This window comes from Mustela lutreola, chromosome 4 (genome assembly GCF_030435805.1).
Source record: "Mustela lutreola isolate mMusLut2 chromosome 4, mMusLut2.pri, whole genome shotgun sequence".
Lineage (NCBI taxonomy): Eukaryota > Metazoa > Chordata > Mammalia > Carnivora > Mustelidae > Mustela > Mustela lutreola.
This window is the reverse complement of record NC_081293.1, coordinates 74,777,297-74,798,882: the sequence shown is the minus strand read 5'-3', so window position 1 is coordinate 74,798,882 and position 21,586 is coordinate 74,777,297. Positions and strand designations below refer to the sequence as shown.

The 21,586-nt window shown below is 44.9% G+C and overlaps 1 long non-coding RNA gene across 2 annotated transcripts; it reads left to right on the top strand.

The window, feature by feature from the left end:
• Window positions 1–1,638: 1,638 nt before the first annotated feature.
• Window positions 1,639–20,174, top strand: LOC131828975 (uncharacterized). Of its 2 annotated transcripts, none has more exons than XR_009352641.1 (6): window positions 1,639–1,891; window positions 5,474–5,653; window positions 5,827–5,940; window positions 9,627–10,634; window positions 11,814–12,237; window positions 18,104–20,174. It is a non-coding gene; the product is annotated as an uncharacterized LOC131828975 (long non-coding RNA). The 2 variants fall into 2 exon arrangements; XR_009352640.1 differs by having other exon boundaries at window positions 1,639–1,901.
• Window positions 20,175–21,586: the final 1,412 nt, after the last annotated feature.

Below are 21,586 nucleotides of genomic sequence, written 5' to 3'. Positions count from 1 at the left end.
TTTTAAGCCCCAATTGCTATGGACTGAGTTGGGTCCCCTCTAAGCATTTGTGTGATGGTTCTTAGAGATATTAGGTCTTTGTCTTTTTCTTTTTTAAGATTTTTTTAAAAATCTATTTAGAGACAGAGGGTGTGTGCCAGAAGAGGGGCATAGTAAGATAAAGAGAGAGAGAGAAAATCCTCAAGCAGACTCCACACTGAACATGGAGTTCAACATGGGTTTCAATCTCATGACTCTGAGATCACGACATAAATTAGAATTTAGAACTGGCCACTTAATGGAGTGAGCCACCCAAATGTTCCCAGATATTAAGTCTTTGGGAGGCAACTGGAGTTAAATGGGTTCTTGGCAGGTGGGACCTCATGATGGCATCCATGGCTTTATACGAAGAGGAGGAATGAGAAAGCACAAAGCAAGAAGGTGGCATCGGTAAGCCAAGAAGAATGCCCTTATCGGGAACCAGACCAGCCAGGATCTTGATCTTGGATTTCCCAGGATGGCAAGAAATTAATGTGTGTTGTCTCAACCTCCCAGCCCATGCTACTTTTTTATGGCAACCCAAGCTGACTAATATAACAATTCTATTATTTAATGAGTAGGGGAGTGAGAAGATAGAGGGTGTTACTGAAACTGAAATTTCTAGCACTTGCTGGCTCAATAGAGAGTAACAAACCTGGATTTTCTTCGCCACAGAATTCAGAAGGTAGGTCATCACTGGCTGACCTCTAAAAATCTAGAATGTATGAATTAAGCTGAGTAACCGTTTGTCTTTTGGGAGCGTGTGTGTCCACTCAGGAAGACGTCGCCTCCTTGATGTAGTGGGAGGCGGTTATCAGGATATGTGCTTTGTTGGGAGAAAACACTAAGAACTGATTTTTCCTAATGGGGGAGAGGTGAAATTTAAACCCAAGTGTCTTTACTGATGGCGGCCCACGTCCATACCACACACTTCCTACTGTCTGGTGAGGCAAGTCAGTGACAATTGAGCAATTGAAGTTTCCAGTAAGACACCCATCAGGTGACTTTGGATAGGTTCTTTCTCCTCTCCAAGGTTTCTTAATCTATGAATGGGAATAATAGCATGTCCAGTCTCATGAGGGTGCTTGGGGGAATAATAATAATGTATGTAACAAACTAACTTAGTTGTGAGCTTAAAGTAAGCGCTCAATAAACATTTCATGCTATTATTTGGATTGTATGTTAAAAAGAGACAAAAAAAATTTATGATTTTCTTCATGAAATTCCTTTTCCAAATTTTGAAGCTAAAATAGGAAATAAAATTGCCTAGATCTTTATCAGTTAAAGCCAGTCAAATGGTTGGAAGCTTTCCATCTGAGACTTTGCTCCTGGGTGTGTGTGGACTTTGCTCCTGTGTGTGTGTGTGTGTGTGTGTGTGTGTGTGTGTGTGTCTAATCACAAAGGATGGTTAAAAAAAAAAAAAAGTTAAATTATTCTATTGAGAGGCAGAGAGATATCAGGAGGAATCTCGATCTCCAAATTATCTCCTGCTTTTAAGTCACCACCAGTGAGATGATAAGGATGAGGAAATCCGGCAAAGAAAGATAATCACACCCTAGATTTGGGCCCCCATGCCCCGACCAATGAGGCTCAGAACCGTGTACCAAGGGTGTGCTTGCCTGGGACAGGGAGACCTAAAAGGCCCACTTCTCCTCCAGTGTCTCCCCAGGAGGAGGTGGCCCCATGTCAACAGTTTGAGCCACACAGATCACCAAGGGAGAGAAACGACACAGGCCACAGCCCAGAGGGCGGGGTGGCCTGGGCAGAAGTCAGGCCTTTCTCTTCTTTACTGATCTCTTCTTTACTGATCACGTGAAGTCTCCACCTGGCTCACAACTTGGCAAAATTCTTCCTTCTCGGGACTGAGCGAGAGGTGAGTTCAGGTAAGGGAGAATCTTAAGTTTCCTTTAAAGTATATATTTTTTGCTTTGGGTGGGGGTGTGGGTGGTTAGGCAGCACGGACTGGTGTGAAAACTGCAGGAAGCAAACACTTTCTCCCTGTCCCACCCCAAAATGGACATTGATACATATGTAAAATGTTGTGTGTAATTTGGGGGAGTAATCAGATCTCCTGGAGCCCATCTATGAACCCCAATTAAGAATCCTTGCCTTGGGGCACCTGGGTGGCTCAGTGAGTTAAGCCTCTGCCTTCGGCTCAGGTCATGATCTCAGGCTCCTGGGATCAAGCCCCACATCGGGATCTCTGCTCAGCAGAGAGCCTGCTTTCCCTCCTCTCTCTGTCTGCCTACTGTGATCTCTCTCTCTCTGTCAAATAAATAAATAAAATCTTTAAAAAAAAAAAAAAAGAAAGAAAGAAAAGAAAAGAAAAGGAATCCTTGCCTTACTGTCATTTTAAACAAATATTTAACAAGGACTGAGTGCCAGGCCCCATGTTAGGCACTTTTTATGTGTGTGTCCTTGGGTCTGAAAACATTTCTTCTTTGCAGATACTATTGTCCCATTTCGCAGTTAGGAAACCAAAGCTAAGAAACATTAATCGATGTGCCCCGTTCTAGGTTCTGATAGCAGCTCTGGCAAGGACTGCTTGTGTGAACTTGGGTCAGATCACCTGTTACAACTCTCATTCTTAGTTTCTACTCTGTTAGCTTGGGTTCCAATGGTATTCATTGCTGACTGTGGCGGCTAAATTCCTAGGTATTGACCCAAATGGTTGTGCGGCTTCAGTGAGCTCTGGCAGTAAAAATTTTGTGCCGATTCTGGAACACGTTAAGCACACAGTAAATCATCATGTTAAACATTAAAATAAAGAACATTTTCCTGGCCGTCGGAATGAGCCGCTGACCTGTGTGTTCGTTAGAGAAAGCTGGACCATGCCAATCAAAACTTCTTTGGATATAAGGAGCAAACATCAACTCAAAGCAGCTTGGAGTAGGAGGGATTTTTAGTCAATAATTTATCTAACAAACGGTGTGCCTACATGGAGGCCAAGACATGGGGGCTTCTGGTGACTCAGAACTTCTCATCGCAAGTCATGGTGACTTGGTACAGCTTTGCAAAATGGGTTTCCTGCATGTCCTGGTCTCCAGGAGGAATGAGGGTTGAATTGATAACGGTCCCTTGCAATTGCATCCCCAGCCTGGAAAAGAAAACTGAAAGTCCTGTCTGCTTAGAAGGCACATATCTCTGTATTCTTTTGTAAAAGGGCAACTTGCAAACTCCTGGTTTCACATTGTGTCCAAGTCTTTTGGGAAACACGCCCAACAGTGGTTTGTGCCTGGTTCATACTTGTTTTATTTTGTTTGGCAGCAACATGAAGATCGTGTTTCGAATAAAAGCCCAGTTCTGTCCCTTAATATGTTTCATTAGGCATTATATGCTGTTCCTGTCCTCCTCTCTTTCCACGATCACGCCTGGGCACGCATTGCAGACTCCTTTGGTGGGACTAGTTTTGCTCATTTCTACATTTATGGTTTCTTGTAGCCACAAAATAAAGCTGACATTTGACGTGGGTTGAAGAATTTGAGGAAGATTGACACACTGTTTATGTTAAATTGATAAAATTGCTTTTTTCTTGATGCCATTGAGAAAAAAAAAAAACACACTGGGAAACCCACAGCTGAAATACATTCCTGGAGAGAACAGGAAGCAGGGCCTGGAGTCAGAGCCCAGGCACTGTCCTTCCTGAGCTGTGTGTCCTTGGGCAAGTTGCATAACTGGGCCTCAACCTCCCCTCAGTAATCATACAGGGGTAAGACTGCCTTGAGCTTGAGCTCACAAGTGTGTTTTGAGGACCCGATGAGATCAAGGTGCCGTGTCCCCACAGAAGCGTTTTCTGGATTTGTGAATAGGCTTTAACAAATGGACGACTCTAATTATAAATGCTAAAACTTAGGAAGCGCAAAAAACGGAGACGAGTTTCCTCCCTTGTCACATGATTCCCCTCAGCCATTTCTGGTGGCCTCAGAGGCAGATGGCCTCCAGACCCTTTGTTCTGACTCTGCCCCCTTCGGTTCCCCACCATCCCGTGGACAGAGTCGGTCCTATTCATCTTCCCGACGGTTCTTGGGTCTGTCTTCAAAGGCAAATGCTCACTTCTGGTGGTCATTGAAAAATGAAATTCATTCCCATATGTTAGCGCCCTATGCGTCCGGCACTATGCTAGGCTGTGATTTTACTAGAACGAAAACAAAGTGATAATAGGCGGTTTTGTAAGTACTTGGGTCCATGATCTCACCTAATTGCTGGACGAACCCCTAACCTATAGACTGTTGTTATTTTCCTGTTTAAGGAATGAAGAACTGAGGCAGAAAGTGGCCAAGTAGCTCATCAGAGCTCAAACAATCTATGAGTGGTGGAATCAGGCTGGGAATCCAAAAGGGAACTAGCACCCACCCCACCCTGATTCCCAGCAGGCTTCGAATCTGCTAAGGAGGGTCCTATTTCAAATCCCACTCACAGTAACAGAATGGCACGTCCCAGCCTAGTGCTGTGAGTCAGAGGGATTCAGGTGTGGGCTTGCCAGTTTCTGCTTATTTTCACGAGGAACGAGGGCTTGAGAGAGAAGCCGAAATCTTAGGCATAGAGCCTTGCTGACCAGACCACCCTTGTCACCCTTCACGTGGGCCTACCCACCCACGACTGTAGACATGTTCCTACCATAGATTGTAACAGCCACGTCGTCCTGGGTGATCAGTGAACTGAAGGAGAAGAATGAGAAAGAAAGAAAAAACCTCAGTTGAGCGGTCAGATGCTCAGTGCTTGATAATACCAACAAACTGCACCATCCGGCTTCCTATCCAGCACGATTCGCTCCAGGCAACTCATGAGAGCCGAGGCGCCGGAGGTCATCTAGCAAGTAGATTTTCATTCCCTTGCCAACTCCAATCTATGGAGGGCCGCCGCTGGAGTATTGGGTTTAGAAGGATCCCGAGCCGTCAGAGATCAAAGGAAAGAGTACCACAATTGATTAGTGATGTCTGCTATGGGCCCAGGAGCAGAGAGCGATGGCAGGCATGCAACATGTGTTAACCGACCAAATCTAATTCAACGTGTTTGTGTTACAGAAGAGGAAATGGAACTCTGAAGTGAAAGGCTGAATGCCTCAAACTCACTGATCTGGTTAGTGGCAGGATCCCCTGGCTTCCTGGGCTTTTCTGTAGCACCTCAACTCCTATCAGAGTGTTAATTGGTGACCACAGGACCAACAGCAAAAAAACCAGCAAGGAAATTACATTATGATTAGTACAATATTGGTGGTAAGCATATTTCTTCTAATTCCCTGAAAGCTGATGACCCACAAAATGTAAGTCCAGTCATTGCAATATCTGATTATTCCATCTCCCTGACACAGTCACTGGATTAGCCAATAACCACCCCATCCCAGGCAAGTAGCAATTTATTCCAAGCTAGAGGAAAAAAGACAGGTGAAGGTCTTCCTTCTTTTCCTGAAGGGCCAGTGACACACGTTTGTTCACAATGTGATACTGTCTTCCAGTCTGACCCGGGCTTGTCAGTTGAGCCTGATGAAAGAAAATGCATCAGAAGGAAGGAATGATGTCTCCCTGAATAGCCAGCTTGGCCCACAGATCGGTGGCCAGATTGCATCAACCCTAAGCAGTCCCAACATCTGAGCTAATCAAGATGGGAGTTCTAAGTGACAAGTGAGAACACACAGGTACGGAAGGAGAAAAGAGGGCCCACCAAGTGGGGGGTCTTCATTTGCCAAGGTGTGGTGGTAAAAAGCAGAACAGCTCTTGGTGGGGAGGGCGGAGTCTGGGGACAAGCAAGGGGACCAGCCCAGGACAGTCCAATGGACCTCCGGTTCAGCTCAACTCCTCCCCTTTCTAGCTGTGGGATCCCACCTGCTGTGCAACCTCCCTGGGCTTCAGAGATCTCATGCCCCCTATATCCATCAGGATGGTATAATTACACCCAACAGCTGCGCACAGTGCCTGGAATCAGGTAGGTGTGGGGCACATGGTCAAGTCAAGTAATTAATGAACACACAGCCTTGTTTTATTGTGTCAGGGACACGGTACCACCAGGAATGAGAGCCTCCGAGTTCCTAGCTCGATTTCCAACCAGCACGCATCCATGTATCCCCTGCCTCGCACCTAGCAAGCCTTAGAGAAACATTTGTGGACGGCATGAATGAGTGAATGAGAAACTCCAAGAACAATTCTACAGGCAGCGTTGGGCCCCTGTTTTCTTATCTATCTAAGGAAGATGTACATCTCCGATCCCTTTCACGAGAATGTTCTCTTGGCCTCTGCCTTTCTCACAGATGCTCAAGGCCACCATGAGCAGGGCCGTGCCCTGCCCGTGACCCTGAAGCCCCAGGGAAGTATAGAGCAGGCAGTGCTTCTTCTCTTTCAAGGCTGTCAACCCCCTCAGCTGTGATTCAGGGGCCACCAAGTGGGGGGGGGGGGCACATGCTCCTGGATGTCCCAGCCACCCTAGACCCTCTAATCTGCAGCCTGTAGGCGGGGCACCAGCTTCTTCAGCAGGAAGGAAATGGGCATATGGGTTTGCTGAGCCATTGGGAAGGGGGGCCACTTGGCTCAGGGACAGCTGTGGTTTCCCAGGTTCCTGTCCTGTAGCAGAGTTTCCCCTCAAAGGGTGGGCTCAGACCCCAGAAGGGGGCAAAGGCACTCAGGAGTGGGGAGACAACAACATTCACAAGATGAGAGTTCAAAAGAAAAGAGCACAAGCTGGAAGTCATTGATGTGTCTTTAATGCTTCAAATATGCCTGCTTTTGTTTATTTTTTTTAATCTCGACAATTCACAGACCATGAATGGTGAATCAGATTTCTGCCCCCTCCCCTGTCCCTTTGGTCCTACAGCCAGAAGAGGAGCTTTTACTCGGCTTTTTAAAGATAAAACTTCAGAAGGCCCCAGCTCTGTGCCCAGGAGGTAGGGGAGGTAGCCTGGTGCCTCAGGGAGGGATGTGGCAAAGGCTGGCTCATCAGCCCTCCCCTCACATGAGGTCAGAGCTGGGAAGTCGAATAAGGTAGGAAGTGGGCAGGCTAAGCTTGCTGGGAGCTGATAAAAGCAAGGAGCCATGAGACCTCCAAGAAGTTGAGGTGTGGGTTTGCTCTTTACCTTGTACCAATAAGAAAGCACTATAGATCTGTAAGCCGAGAATGGATAGCGGGAATGTTCTTTTTTTTTTTTTTTTTTTATATTTTATTTATTTATTTGACAGAGACCACAAGTAGGCAGAGAGGCAGGCAGAGAGAGAGAGAGAGAGAGAGAGAGAGGGAAGCAGGGTCCCTGCTGAGCAGAGAGCCTGATGCAGGGCTCAATCCCAGGACCCTGAGATCATGACCCGAGCTGAAGGCAGAGGCTTTAACCCACTGAGCCACCTAGGCACCCCAGCGGGAATGTTCTTTCTTTCTTTTTTTTTTTTAAGTATATATTTTAAAGATTTTATTTATTTATTTGACAGAGAGAGATCACAAGTAGACAGAGAGGCAGGCAGAGAGAGAGAGAGAGGGAAGCAGGCTCCCTGCTGAGCAGAGAGCCCGATGCTGGCCTCGATCCCAGGACCCTGAGATCATGACCTGAGCCGAAGGCAGCGGCTTAACCCACTGAGCCACCCAGGCGCCCATGGGAATGTTCTGATGGTACATACTTCTAGTACCTTCTCCTGAGGTGGATTAGAACAAGACAGGTCAGGGGCAGGCACCCTGACCTACCAGCCAATCAAGTTCAGATCCGGAAATAGCCAAAATGGGGGTAGTTTATCGTTTTTCTAACCTCTATTTTACTCAAATAACAAGAATGTGTTTAGTCATTTCTGACACCCTTTGGTTTACCTGTTCACTTACTCAATAAATAATTGTAAACATCTGTTATGTGTTGACCCTTCCGAGAGATACGAGAGGAAGAAATTGATGGTCTCACCAACTTAAGCATATAAAAATGTGCTAAAAAGAAAGAGAAAGCAGGATGCAGTTGATGTCCCACGGAGCAGGGGAGATTCTGCACGACCCAAGCAATCTGTCTAAGGGCAATCCCTGAGAGCTGGGGCCATCTGAATAGGGCAGGTGACAGGCGGGTTGGCTGGTGCAGATGCAATATTCAGGCCCAGGGAAGGGAGAGGCGAAGACTTGAAGAAAGGCACAAGCAAAATGTTTGAAGGCTAGCCGGGACAGGGGACTTGGGCTTGTCTGAGAGGAAGGCATTCCAGGACTCTCCTGGAAAGAAAGGGACGTCCTTGTCCACTTGTGAGACAGAGGGCATCGTTCTAAGACTGTGAATCAGGCAGCAATATTCGAAGTGGGTCGGGAAGTTGAGAGTCAAAGAGGGACAGGTTAGCAGAGGCCTCCTCTAGCAAGCCAGAGGCAGAGAGATGGGACAGTGGGTTCCCACTGGCCCTTTCAAGTGTTCCAGGGTCCAGCCAGCTGTGCAAGCAATGCAGAGAGTGAATAGACCCCCGTGCTCCAAATCTTCGCTGGTGCCAGGAAATGGATCCTTTGGGTGCTTAAGAGGAGCCCAGAGAACAGGAAAAAACCTCAGGAAAGCGTGCTTCCCATCTGCAGCCTGCATCCCCGGCAGCCTGCCCACCATTGTGGAAAGGACGGGTGGTTAATGATTGGCAGATCGTCCAAGGCCTGGGCTTTGATTACTCATTTTTCTTGGAAATGTCTGAGGTTCCATGATCCCTCTCTAATCCCATATGCCATACTGAGCTTATATCTTTGACAGGCACGGGCCTGGCTGCTTTGGCCAAAATCCACTTGAAGAGAGAGGTGCTACCCCCAGTCCACGTTGAAGGTCACCCATTCCCGCCGGGTGGCATCAGTTAGCCCCCAAAGCCCAGCCCTCTGGCACTAATCGCAGCGCAGGAAAGCAAAACATAGGGTGTCTTATTGTTTCTCTTTCTTGTTTTGTTCTTTTTTTTTTTAATTTGAAATCAGTAAGAATTTTTCTCTACCATCAAACTGAATTAAGTTTCTGAGTTTAGAAAAGTCCTAAGAATTTTCATTTTGCTACAAGTTATAAGAATTTTCTACGAAGTGTCTCCACAACATGGGTTTCCCCTCGGGGCCAAGGTCGTCTGTTTTATTTTTCTGGATGGCCTATAATTTATTCTATTATCCTGGACCCAGGATTCCCTGCTCTGAACTGAAGGTTTCTTGGCTTTCTCTACCAAAAAACACTCCTGCAGTAAGGATCGCTTTTCGGCTACTGGAACACAGGATGTTTCTTTGGGTTTTGTTATATTTCTTTTTTATTAAGCAGGTTGAAACATAAATCACAAATCTTTCTAATATTTTTACCCAACTGATGAAAAAGTGATTTCAGTAAAGTGTAGGAACGCGAGTCCTTCCAGAAGACCTCTAATTCACTCAGTGCCACCCACGTCACTCCTGTTCCTGACTGTCCTTAGCGCTGCTGCAATTTGTCATTTCATCCTCATTTGCTAGTCATGATGATGGTGGGTGTGACCTCTCAATGTCACACATTGAGAACGCAGCCCAGCGGGGGCACAGCACAGTGCTGGCCTTTCAAGTGTTCCACAAAGCTTACTTAATAACCACCCCAAATGGATGTCTGAGAATCAGTCTGGTTTTCCTCAGGACTGATCTTGCTCTCTCCCATCCATCTCCCTAATTAGGAACCACTCTCATCTCTGTTACAGGATCCCCCAAGCCTACTGGACCCCCAGTGTGCCCAGAACACTCTTCTGTCCCCTTAACCCGCCCTCGGAAGCGGCCCACATGCCACACCTTCTCTGCCTGCTTTGTCACCTCATTGGATACCTGGGAGCACAGCATTCGGAGGTGGATTTATTTCCAGATGGAGAAATTGAGTTCTAGGAGACGTGTGGTGGACATTCGGGTTTGTTTGCTTGCTGGTCTCTTCTTATGATCCTTCTTCTCCCTGACTTTCTTTCGGAAAACCACCTTTCTATACATTTCCAGCATTTCCATGGAGGGGTTCATCCCACTCCTTGCTCCAGAGGACAGCAAATGATCTAGGCCTGGCCAGTTCTCTTTCCCTCTTTCAGTTATGGATTCAGGAGGTGCACGTGTGACTCAAACTGAAGTATCATTTTCGGGATTTGTGCTAGAAGTCTAAAGAAAGAGATACTGTTTTTCTCCTGGACTTGAAAGCTGATAGATTGTAAGTATGAAGCGTCTGGTGGCCATTCTGTTGCTGGAAGAAGAGAACCTTCTGGAGTATGAAGCCAAGAAAGAACAGCAGAGATGAAAAGTGGAAAGACATGGATGTCTGATGACTTCATTTAACCCTACAACCTAGCTGTGCCTGAAGCTTTTCAATGATCTTAGCCAACAGATTCCCTGTCTTGCTCAAGCTGGTTTGAGCGAGGCTACAGCCTTTCCTGCTGATACCTTGGAACTTTGAGCCTGTTCTTAATGGAGAGCCTCCTGTTCTTCTCGAGATGCTAAGGTCCAGGAATGGATTGATTCCTGCTTCTTTTTCCAGTGATTAAGACATGGCATAGATTTTATTGGACTGTACTCACCCTTCCTCTTGTAATGATGTGAGACAATAAAACACCAACATGATGAGATGAAGTGAGAGCAAGGACGTAGGTGTTGTTATGCAGCCATTGGCTACTAGTGACCTTATGACAGTATTTTAGAAGAAGGATCATCTACTTCCAGACTGTGGTTGACCACAAGTAAATGAAGCCTGGGATGAAGGGGGGGGGGCGTGTCTACTGTAGGTTTGTTGGGGGATGAAGATAATATTAGCCATGAAGCTGGATCACCTGAGTGGCTCAGTTGGTTAAGCGGTCAATTTTTGATTTAAGCTCAGATCATGATCTCAGGTCATGAGATGGAGCCCCACATTGGGCTCTATGGTGGGCATAGAACCTGCTTAAGATTCTCTCTTTCCCTCTGCCTCTCCCCCTTTCTAAAAATAAATAAATAAGCCATCAGGCTTTCAAAATGAAAAAAAAAAAAAAAAAAGACATGACATAGAAGAAATATAGCTTTTATCAATAGTGCTATCATTTCCAGCCCATCTTCTTCAATATCCTCAAGTTCTTCTTTCCCAAATATGACAAGGGAAGGAGCAAGTAGCAGCATTTACCAATGACTTACTTGTGCAAGGACTGATAGGGAACGAAGGTCCCAATTGTAGAGGAGCAGCAACGTGGGACCTCACTGTTGCACAAAACTGTACCTGGTCCCCAAAGGTTGACGGTGACACATTACACACCAGCCAAGTGAGGACCGCCCCAGAACAGGTCAGTGATAAGTCTAAGTACTTCCTCTAGTCAGTACACATAGTAAGCACTCAATAATTGGGCGCCATCTTTAATACACTTCTTAGTAATAGTAATTGTAAAACTAATAATCACAGAGGCAGTAGGAGTTCGCTGACTTCTCTTTAAATTTCATATGTGGAATTCAGGCCTATCAAGTAGCACTAAGAATAATAACCACAGATAGGCTTTGGTGTCCTCTTTGTCTGGCATGTGAGGTTTAGGGGAATGAGGAGATGGAAGAAGGACATTCTGGTGAATTTTTTTGAGGGTAATACAAAGTATTTTTTTTTTAAAGATTTTTTTTTTAAAATTTATTTGACAGACAGAGATCACAAGTAGGCAGAGAGGCAGGCAGAGAGAGAGGAGGAAGCAGGCTCCCTGCTGAGCAGAGAGCCTGACGCGGGGCTCGATCCCAGGACCCTGGGATCATGACCTGAGCCGAAGGCAGAGGCTTTAACCCACTGAGCCACCCAGGCGCCCCACAAAGTATTTTATATAGTAAATTTGTACTAAGCCAAATATCTCAGAAAGTCACAGGATTTCATACACTAATCTCTGCTTCCTTTCAATTCCATCTCATTTCAGATAATGCTAACAGATCTCTTCTAACAGTTGAATTACATAAACTTTATAAAAGTGACCACTTCCCATTTGTTTATTCAGCCTCTACAAATGGCATCCAAAGTGACGTATTAACTTTTTAAAGGAAGAAATTTGAAAATGTACTTTAGAATGCCCCATTTTAAAATATAGCACAAAAGGGAAAGAAAACTGAAGACAAAAACCGGAGGGAAAAGGTCACAATAACCACAACACAGAAACTGAAGTCATGTCAAGCAATGTCATATAACATACACATGTGTAATGATTATGGTTCCTGCAGACCCCACGACTGAGCATGGAATGGTTTTACAGTGTGAGCTCTTCTTCAAACCCAACCCTGGATCCTCGGGCAGGCAACAAGGAAAGAGAAAGGGAGTCCTGGTTCCCACCTGACTTAGGAGCTGAGGTGGGTATCTCTTCTTTCTGTTGTGTTTAGGGTTCTCTGTCTGGACTCTAGTCCAATCTCCTCCCCTCAGGGATGTCCTATGCTCATCAGCCTACCCCTACTGAGAGTGACTGGTTCAGGGTGGTATGGGTCAACAAGAGTCAGGTTCAGGATTCTATTGAACATCTAGGGCAGAGAAACCCACCTTTCCCCATGGCGTCTGGAAAAGAAGTTGTGCTCGCTATTGCTGGGAAGGCCTACCACTCCTGCTCATGAAATATAAGACTGATGTCAATGCTCACAGACAGCAGAGCCAAGAAATGGGGAGAAACTGAGTCCCAAAAATCCCTCTCAGAACCCTGAATCTTGCTGTGCCTGAACATGTCCCCTAAATGTTCCAGTTTATGTGTTCCAGTTATATAAGCCAAGGTGCATTTTTGTGTGCAAGCCAGTTAAGACTAGGATTTTGTTACTGGCAAATTAACATGAGCCAGTGATATAGAGAGTCAGTGTCAAAAGCAAACAAAAAAAATCAAATATCTAAGTTTAAATGAGGCTTATGCAAATTGGGAAAATTTTTACGATCACAGCTGAGATTAAGACCCAGGACCACAGTCAAACTTCTGATCCATAGATTCAAAATTCATCTTGAGATAAAATAATTACATAAAACATCTGATGTCGGCTGGACGGCCATATCTGCTCAGCTGGAGAATTTCAAGAGAGAAACTCAGGGAAGTATCAGAATCTAAGATGGAGTCTTTGGACAGAAAATGGATCAGGGCTGGGAAGTCTCTCCAGGAAATGAACGGAGGATTCAGACATTTTCCAACATCTGCCCTGGTCAAGAAAAGTGGTAGGGTAGCTTGTAAGTGCTGAGCTGGGATGCTTGCAAGAACTGCATTATTTAGGGCTTCTGTGACTTCAAATGAGAGGCTCTCCCAAACTTGGGAAGGTGCCTCTGGGGCCAGAAATAAAGGGGTGTGACCCTTGCAATGCACAAGCAGAAAGAACTCAGACAAATGAGGAATTGTAGTTTTATGAAATGGGGACTGTATAAAGCAGATGCATTAGGAATTTGGAACCAGCTTCAGACAGTACATTGTTTGTTCAATTCCTGGTAGAGATCCTGCCCCCCAAATTATTTTTAATCGTATATGGCAACTTCTTTGCCAAAAACAGAGCTTTGATGCAACAGTACAGTGAAAATCACTTAAAGCAAGTGAAGTTCAGAAGAATCTGGGAACTCAGAAGCTTCCCTCCCAAACCACAGTGAGTCTAGTGCCCATTCTTGGGAGGGCGGAGGGCAGGGAAATGGCAGGCTCAGAGCTGGGACAGTGACAGGGGCAAAAGCCAAGAGTTTTCTTGACATGAAGAACTTTGCATTAGGACTCCCACATTCTTCAGGGAGTAGCTAGTGCTCTTTGATTCTCTTTCAACTGGGTAAACATCAGCAACTATTTAAAAAAACAGGACGGGATTAACTCAGCCCAGTACACATTCAAATACTAAGGTCTGAGTACCGTGGGCAGGACATTAGCCAACCACAGGAAGGCTAGTGCTCCACCTGGGAAGCCAAAGGAGTCTTTCCACACCTTAGCCCCCTCCTGTGCTGTGACTCATTTGGGTACCACGTGTTAAGTGGTGCTTAGAGCACAAAAACATTTCCAGTATATTCAGTCCTCATTTACTGTGGCCAACAGGAGAGGGGGCCTGCCTCTGTGCTGAGAAACTCAGTTTCCAAGAAAAAATGGAGAATTTGGTCAAAGGCAAAGAATCAGTTCTAGAATGGTGCCTGGGACATAGCAGACACCTAGTAAGGATGTGTTAAGTGAACGAAGAATAGCGTAGCCAACGAATGAATGAATGGACGGATGGGTGGGTGGATGGACGGATGGGTGCAGGAATCACTAGACTGACCCACTAAATGAGCTCTTCAAAATGAGACCTGCATGAGAACAACCTGCAAATGCTTGGAAGCAAAGCAAGGTCACAGGTGGTCAGCAGGACAGATTGTGATGGTTCATCTAAGTTGCATGAGATAAGGTTGGAATTACTAAGGAGGAGGGAATAGAAAGATGTACCACCGACATGGTTTCTGTTCCCAATGCTTGCCATCCCCTGGAGAAAAGAAATACATGATGGAAACAAGGACTGACTTTGTAAATTAGGTCTCTCCACGAAATAAGGGGCATGGGGGGAAATCGAGTATGTATATGGATTCTGGGGGCTGAAGGTCAGAGAAGGCTTCGTGTAGAGAGAGCTTTGGTGTGGGTAGGATTTGTATCCATGGAGAGGAGCAAGGGTGACCTGGCAGGGGAGTATATGACATGGATGCCCTCAGGTGATGTATTCGGAACCAACCTGACCCCATATATCTCTAGTTTGCTCACAGTTCTTGTACTCTCCGTGTTCCTACTTCATCTCGTTTCTGAATTACAGCCTCCTGTTGGGCTTCCAGTCTGTTTATCCTGCTGTCTTCTGATCTACCATCCTCAAGGAAGCAAGAATGATCTTTTTAAAAGCTCAGTTTTAACAGTCTCCCTGCGCCCCCCACACACACACCCTCTCCAGCCTCCTAAAACCTACAGTGGTTCCTCACTGACCTTAGAACAAAGTCTAATTCACCAGACTTTCAAGTCCAACAGGAGCTGGTCCCTGCTTTCTGACTTTGGTCCTTGCCTTCCCAGCTCCAGGCCGACCCACTCTGCCTTCTAGCTATGCCACACTGACTTCAGCTCCTGAGTGTGCTATGCTGTCTCCCCTTTGGGCTTTGCACATGGCATTCCACCCACCAAGAACACCTTTCCCTGTCTTTCACCTGGGTAACTCCGATTCACAGTCAGGTTTTAACACAGACATCACTTCCTCTGCAGAGTGTCTCTTAGCCTCAGAGTCTAGGTCACACATCCTGCCTACATTCTCTCCCAATGAACCTCTCAAACTGAGCATCTCATAGCATCAGTGAACGTCACACAAACTGGGAAGGGTTTGAGGAGTAGGTGGGCTTTGAATGACAGGCCCAGGATTCTGAAGTCTACCTTGAAAGCACTTGCCTATTAACAAATTTTGAACACAAAGTGTGACAAAACAAGAGATGATGGAATTGATACTCAACAGAAAAAATAGATACAACTGGCTTTATAGAAAAGGAAGGTTGAAAAATGAAACAAATCAAAAAATTTTATTTCACAGAAAAGGTTTTGAAGAAGGAGGCATGAAATCAAGTGTATGGTCTGGAAATGCTTCTTACAGAATAGACTACCAGGCAGGGACTTTTTAGATTGGGTTCAAGCCAAAGCTGGTCCTCAGAACCAAACCCAGGCCATCCTCCCTTAGTGCCACATTGTAAACCCTAGTATATGCCTCCCCTAGACACTACAGGTAGAGAAAGGGCCTTGCAATGTCTCAAGGACAGTTTGTAAATCACCCTACACACCCAAGGGACATGCTGTTTCTTCAAGTGGGGGCCGAGAATGATAAAGAGTCATGGTTGAGTAGAGCTCAAGTCCACTGGAAGTGGAATGTCAGCCCACACACAAGGTGATCTTCTGTCCACCTCAACTGCAAGGCTGAACGGGTCCTTCTTCACAAGCTATTAAGAAGAAGAGAAAGGAAAATGACACCATTATTCTATTACCATGTGTGTGGTGAGTGCATGTAGGTAGTGGAGGGACAAAAGTCCCACCAGTCTGCACACACAGGAAAGGTCAAAACAGCCCAACCAGCTACCATGAGTCATCTAAGAATACATTGGCCTGTGTGGTTCCTGAGCCTCATTCTGCATTCAGAGTCAAATATTGTTTGGATTATAATATTAAACTAGGACTAACACAACCCACACTGTCAAGATTATTAAAAGAGTGGAAAATTGCAAAACTGAACATTTTTCTTAGTCTTCAGAGCCTGAGGGTCATAATTTGTAGGGATCACTGTGCTGGCTTAGATACTGATTATTTACGAAGTGCTGACAGCTTCTTCAGCTCTGTATAAGCTGGAAGAGAAGTCCCAGCCTCTCCTAAAGGAGTGGTGATATAAGTTAGACAGGCAGAGAATCCAATGTCACATAGACGAGGTGTGGCTGCAAAGTAGTAACAGAGAATTTTTAAACAAACCAACACAAACCAGAGCTTACTGTGCAAGAGAACTTTTACGCACATATGTCACCTTGGTGCATGGTACAATGAGTTCCAAGATTGGTCCTTTGCTCCAACATTTTTGGAAGTCATCCTCAGACATGGAGACGTAGTGTGGTGTAGGGAAGGAGGAATAAACTTTGAATTCTGACCATTACCAGCTGCAAAATCACAGATGAATTTCTTAATCCATTAACTCCCCAGATTCTTTCTTTCATGCAATGGAGATAAGATACCATAGCACAGTTCCCTGAGAACCAGTGAGGTAATGCTGAAGATACTAGTCTTGGAGACCTCACCACCAGAGGCAGCCATTACCTGTTAAGTTCAGTATCAGATCTACAAGATAAAATCGGTGGTGTCTGGTTAATTATAGCATGTTTGTTTATTTGTTTGCTTGTTTTTTAGCGGGGGAAAGGAGCAGAAGGAGAGGGAGAGAGAGAATCTGAAGCAAGCTTCATGCCCACCACAGAGCCCAGGGCAGGGCTCAATCTCAAGACCATGGGATCAAGACCTTAGCCAAAACTAAGAGTCGGGCACTTAACCAACTGAGCCCCTACCACACACATGCAATCATGGTGTTTTTTGATCAGCAGTAGAACTACTAAGCTTGATTACTCCTTCAGTCACCCAGCTCAGCTCCTGTATTACCTTCCTAGGGCTGCCAGACCATGTATCACACACTGAGTAGTTTAAACAATAGAATTGTTTTCTCTTATAGTTATGGGGGGCTCTAGGGAAGGCTCTTTCCTTGCTTCTTCCTAGCTCTGGTAGTCCCTAGCAATGCTTGTCATTCCTTAGTTTGTATACACAGCACTCTGGTCTCTGCCTTCATCATCACGTGTCATTCTCCCTGTATGCCTCTGTCTGTGTCTCTTCCTTCACTCCTTCTTATAAGGATACCAGTTATATTGGATGTAGGGAGCACCTAAGCCGGCATGACTTCATCTCAGTATGTCTGCAAAGATTCCTTCTGCATTAGGCCATATTCTCAGGCTCCAGAGGGATGTGAATTTTGGGGGTTCACTATTCAACCTAGAGCAGTCCCCCAAATCAAAATACAAAAAACAAAGTAATCTGATATAGGCTTTAGAAAAGGTACCAAAAGAGGGTGCCTGAGTGGCTCAGTCTGTTGAGAGTCCAACTCTTGTTTTCAGCTCAGGTCACAATCTCAAGGTCATGGGATTGAGCCCCGTCAGGCTCCATGCTGAGTGTGGAGTCAGCTTGAGATTCTCTATCCCTCTGCCCCTCCTGCTCATGCTCTCCCTTCACTCTCTCTCAATCTCTCTTTCTCTTTCTCTCTCTCTCTTTCTAAAATAAATAAATCTCGGGGCGCCTGGGTGGCTCAGTGGGTTAAGCCACTGCCTTCGGCTCAGGTCATGATCTCAGGGTCCTGGGATCAAGTCCCGCATCGGGCTCTCTGCTCAGCAGGAGCCTGCTTCCTCCTCTCTCTTTCTGCCTGCCTCTCTGCCTACTTGTGATCTCTCTCTGTAAAGTAAATAAATAAAATCTTTAAAAAAAAAAAAAAAAAAATAAAATAAAATAAATAAATCTTAATGGAAAAAAAAGATAACAAAAGAGGAGTTCTAGATACATTACAGACAGTGGCATCTGGCAGCTTTGTGGGAAAACATGGCTTGGCCACAACTGTAATTAATTTGAAGTCATCATCTCTGATTTTGTGTGTGCATCCTTAGGATTTTAAAACTTTCTTAAAGTTTGTCCACCCTTTTGTCCACCCATAAATGTAGAATGGAGAGTGTGATTGTGCACACTTATGCTGGCAACGTGACACTCCTCTCAAGACACTAACGGTGACTCCCTCAAAAAGGAAGCATCGTCACAATAATAATGAAAGTGGCATTCTTTCTCTAAATTTGATCTGGCCAAAAGTAGATTCAAGCTGAGTTACTCCCTTCCCATCCCCAGTCTCCAAGCTCTGTAGAGTCATACAGTTTGCATTTGTAGAAATAGCATAAATTTCTATAGAGAAGCAGCACTTAGCTTCTTTTGAAGCTTTCACTTTCAACAGAAAGTTGAAGATGTTCTCCAGCCTCAAGTGAAGCTCTTCCATTGAAGAAAGCAGATTCTGGAGGAAGACAAGTTCTGGAAGACTGAGATGACTATGGAGCTTTGACTTTCAAAGTGGTGTGGCGTTTCCCAGTAGCCAACACAGCCTGGTCAGCTCTTAAAAGCAAAAATTAAGGACTTAGGGACTTGAAGGCAAAGATGCCTGAAGATAACAGGGGCTTGAGACTCTTCTACAAAAGAAAACCAACAGCAAATTAGCACCAGAGTAAATAGAGAGTGATCCCTTGAGGAAGAGCCATAGAATTCCCCTGTAGATCCACAGGAGGGTTGGAGAGTTTTCAAAAACTTGATATGCTGCTAACCTATGGTGTAGACAGAGCTCTGAGCTTCAAAGGGCTGGGCTGTGTCAAGGTGAGCAGACACAATGACCCCATGCTAGGGTCTCCACATCTGTTGTTTATGGCCATGCCTCCATGCCATAATCAGAAGGCATAGATCTCAAAAGAAGGAAAGTCCTAATCTGCCCCTGGGTAGTAGGAAGTGTTCTAATTATTACCTACATCAGCACAGGGATTCCTGGCCTCCCCCTGCCAAAACCTAGAGAGTCCAAGGAGACTTTGTCAGAGACCCTGGGGAAGCAGATAGGGATTCTCAAAGCAGCCACAGGGGACTGGGGACAGAATCAGGCCAGCCAAGTCCCAGCTTGTAGAAAATGTTCAACCAAGGACAGGCTGATTGTCAGGTGGGGGAATGCCCTGCTCAACTTTTGAGCCTTGTGATTTTAGATCACATAGAAGATTATAGAAGCTTTATCAACTTTTCTCTTTCAATAAAGCATTCTTTTGGTTCATGCTAGCCAGGGTCATTGCTGGACGTTGAAGTGTTGAAATCAGCCTCCTGAGCAGGCAAGGTAACATTTGTGGGAGCCCAGAGAAGTGTGTCACACTCATGAAGTTTTTGAGTCCCTTCTGTCATGCGATCTTTGGTCTCAGGCTCACTCTAGAGAAATCTAAGGGGAACTTCATGTGGGAAGCAAAGGCAACGTTTAAAGACTGAAGTGCCTGCAAGAGGCATGGCAAGGCTGAGGAGTCTTAATTCAGGGCCTGTGAAGGCCCAGCAGGCAGCTTCATTCAAGAGGAGAAGCCAAGCTAGTTTAAGAGAGTGTGGTGCCCACAGAGGGACGCCATGTTGAATGTGAGCAGGACTCCCAGCTGTGTCCTACAGGATACAGGCCCATAGCCATGAAATTTGGGGGAGAAATGTAACATCCAAAAATTTCAGATGGAATCTACTCATTTTTAACAGTTGTGTTGCAATATAATTGACATACAATAAATTGTGCCTATTTAAAATGTACAACTTAGTAAGCACATTCACTTGGGAATCAGAACCATACTGGAGATGGTGAACATATCCAGCACTCCTGAGAGTTATTTTGTGAGCCTTTATAATCAGTCCTTCTCACCCTCATCCCCATTCCCGGACAAGCACAGATCCACTTTCTGCTTCCACAGGTTCGTTTGCATTCTCTAGAATTTTATATAATTGGAATCATAGAGTATGTACTTTTTGGGGTCTTTTTTTTTTTTTGCATTCAGCATAATTATCTGAGACTCATTCATGATGTGTGTATTAGTAGTTCATTCCTTCTTTAAACGGCTGAGTAGTATTCTGTTATATGTGTATGCCTCAATTTGTTTATTCACTCATCAGTTAACAAACGTTTCATTTCGGTTGCTTCTAGCTTGGCAGGGGGGGCTAGAATAAAGTAAGTCTTTGGACATGTGCTTTTGTTTCTCTTGCATAAACACCTAGGAGCAGAACAGCTGGGTCCAGCAATAGCTACATATTGAAGAAACTAGCAAACTCTCCAGAATGGCTATACCACCTGACATTCCCCGCCCCCCTCGCTTTCCCTCCATCCCCCCTCCCCAACTGCCCCAGCAAAGTGTGAGAGCTCCTTTGCTCTGCATGCCTGCTAACACTTGGTATGATGAGTCTTTTTCATTTTAGTCATTTTCATAGATCTGCAGTGATGTCTCACTCTGGTTTTTATCATGCATTCCCCTAACAACTAATTCAGTTAGGCATCTTTCTGTGTATTTATTTGCTGTCCATACATCTTCGGTGAAGTGTCTATTTACATTTTCTGCCTCTTTTTATGGGGTTATTTATTTATTTACTTTTTAAATTGTTGAGTGTTGAGGTTTCCTTATTAATCTGAATATACAGCCTTTATCGGATATGTGATTTTCAAGTACTTCTCCCACTCTGTGTCTGGTCTTTCATTGCTCTAAGAGTGCCTCTCAAAAACATACGTTTTTAATTTTGCAAAAGTGCAGCTTTTCTATTTCTTTTTTTCCTTTCATGGATCATAATCTTGGTGTTTTGTTTAAGGACGTTGTGTCTAACGCAAGATCATAAAGATGTTCTCCTGGATTTTCTTGCCTCCCTACTTTCAGAAGCTGGAGATAATTTTAAATGCTAGTTCTGTGTAGGTCAAGCAAGACATATTTAGGGATCCTTGTAGCCCGGGAGTCACCTGTTTATAGCAGTGTTTATAGCACACTTTTACTTGCAGCGTGACCCTCGTATCCCTAATTTGGTATCACGTAAGGCAAATAAGGCTCTGGCTTAACACTTCCACAGTGTAGTGTCTTTCACAAGAAACTGTGATAAGTGTTGTTCAGAGTCATCTTTTCCTTACACGGAAGATCAATTTTTTTTTTTTTAAGACATATTAGGATGACTCAGTGTTTTTATTGAGTACTAAGGAAAAGGAGAAATGATGGCTTAGCTCTCCTGAGCTTGAACTTGCTTGGATGAACTTGCTTGGATAACTCTCTGATGAGAGTTAACTTTCACTAGTCCGTTGAACTGGCAGCCTACCACCTCGGCCAACTACTCCTGAGTTTCAGCGAATGAAAAAATAGTGGACAGAGTGGGGTGAAGAGGATGGGTAGAGGGAAACCCGACTTCTCTGTTTAAATATCGCTTTCAGGTAAGTAGGGTTGGTACCAGCTGGGGACTTTTACTCTTTGGCGGCATCTCAGAACTCAAAAATATGATTTTAAAAGCACTGGACTAATTAAATATCCTTCCTTTAACACTGACTCTCCAGCATAGGATTTTTAATACAGTGGGAGAGATAAAACTCTGGCCCTGGGCAGATGTTAAAAACATTTTTTGTAGTCAACAGAGAA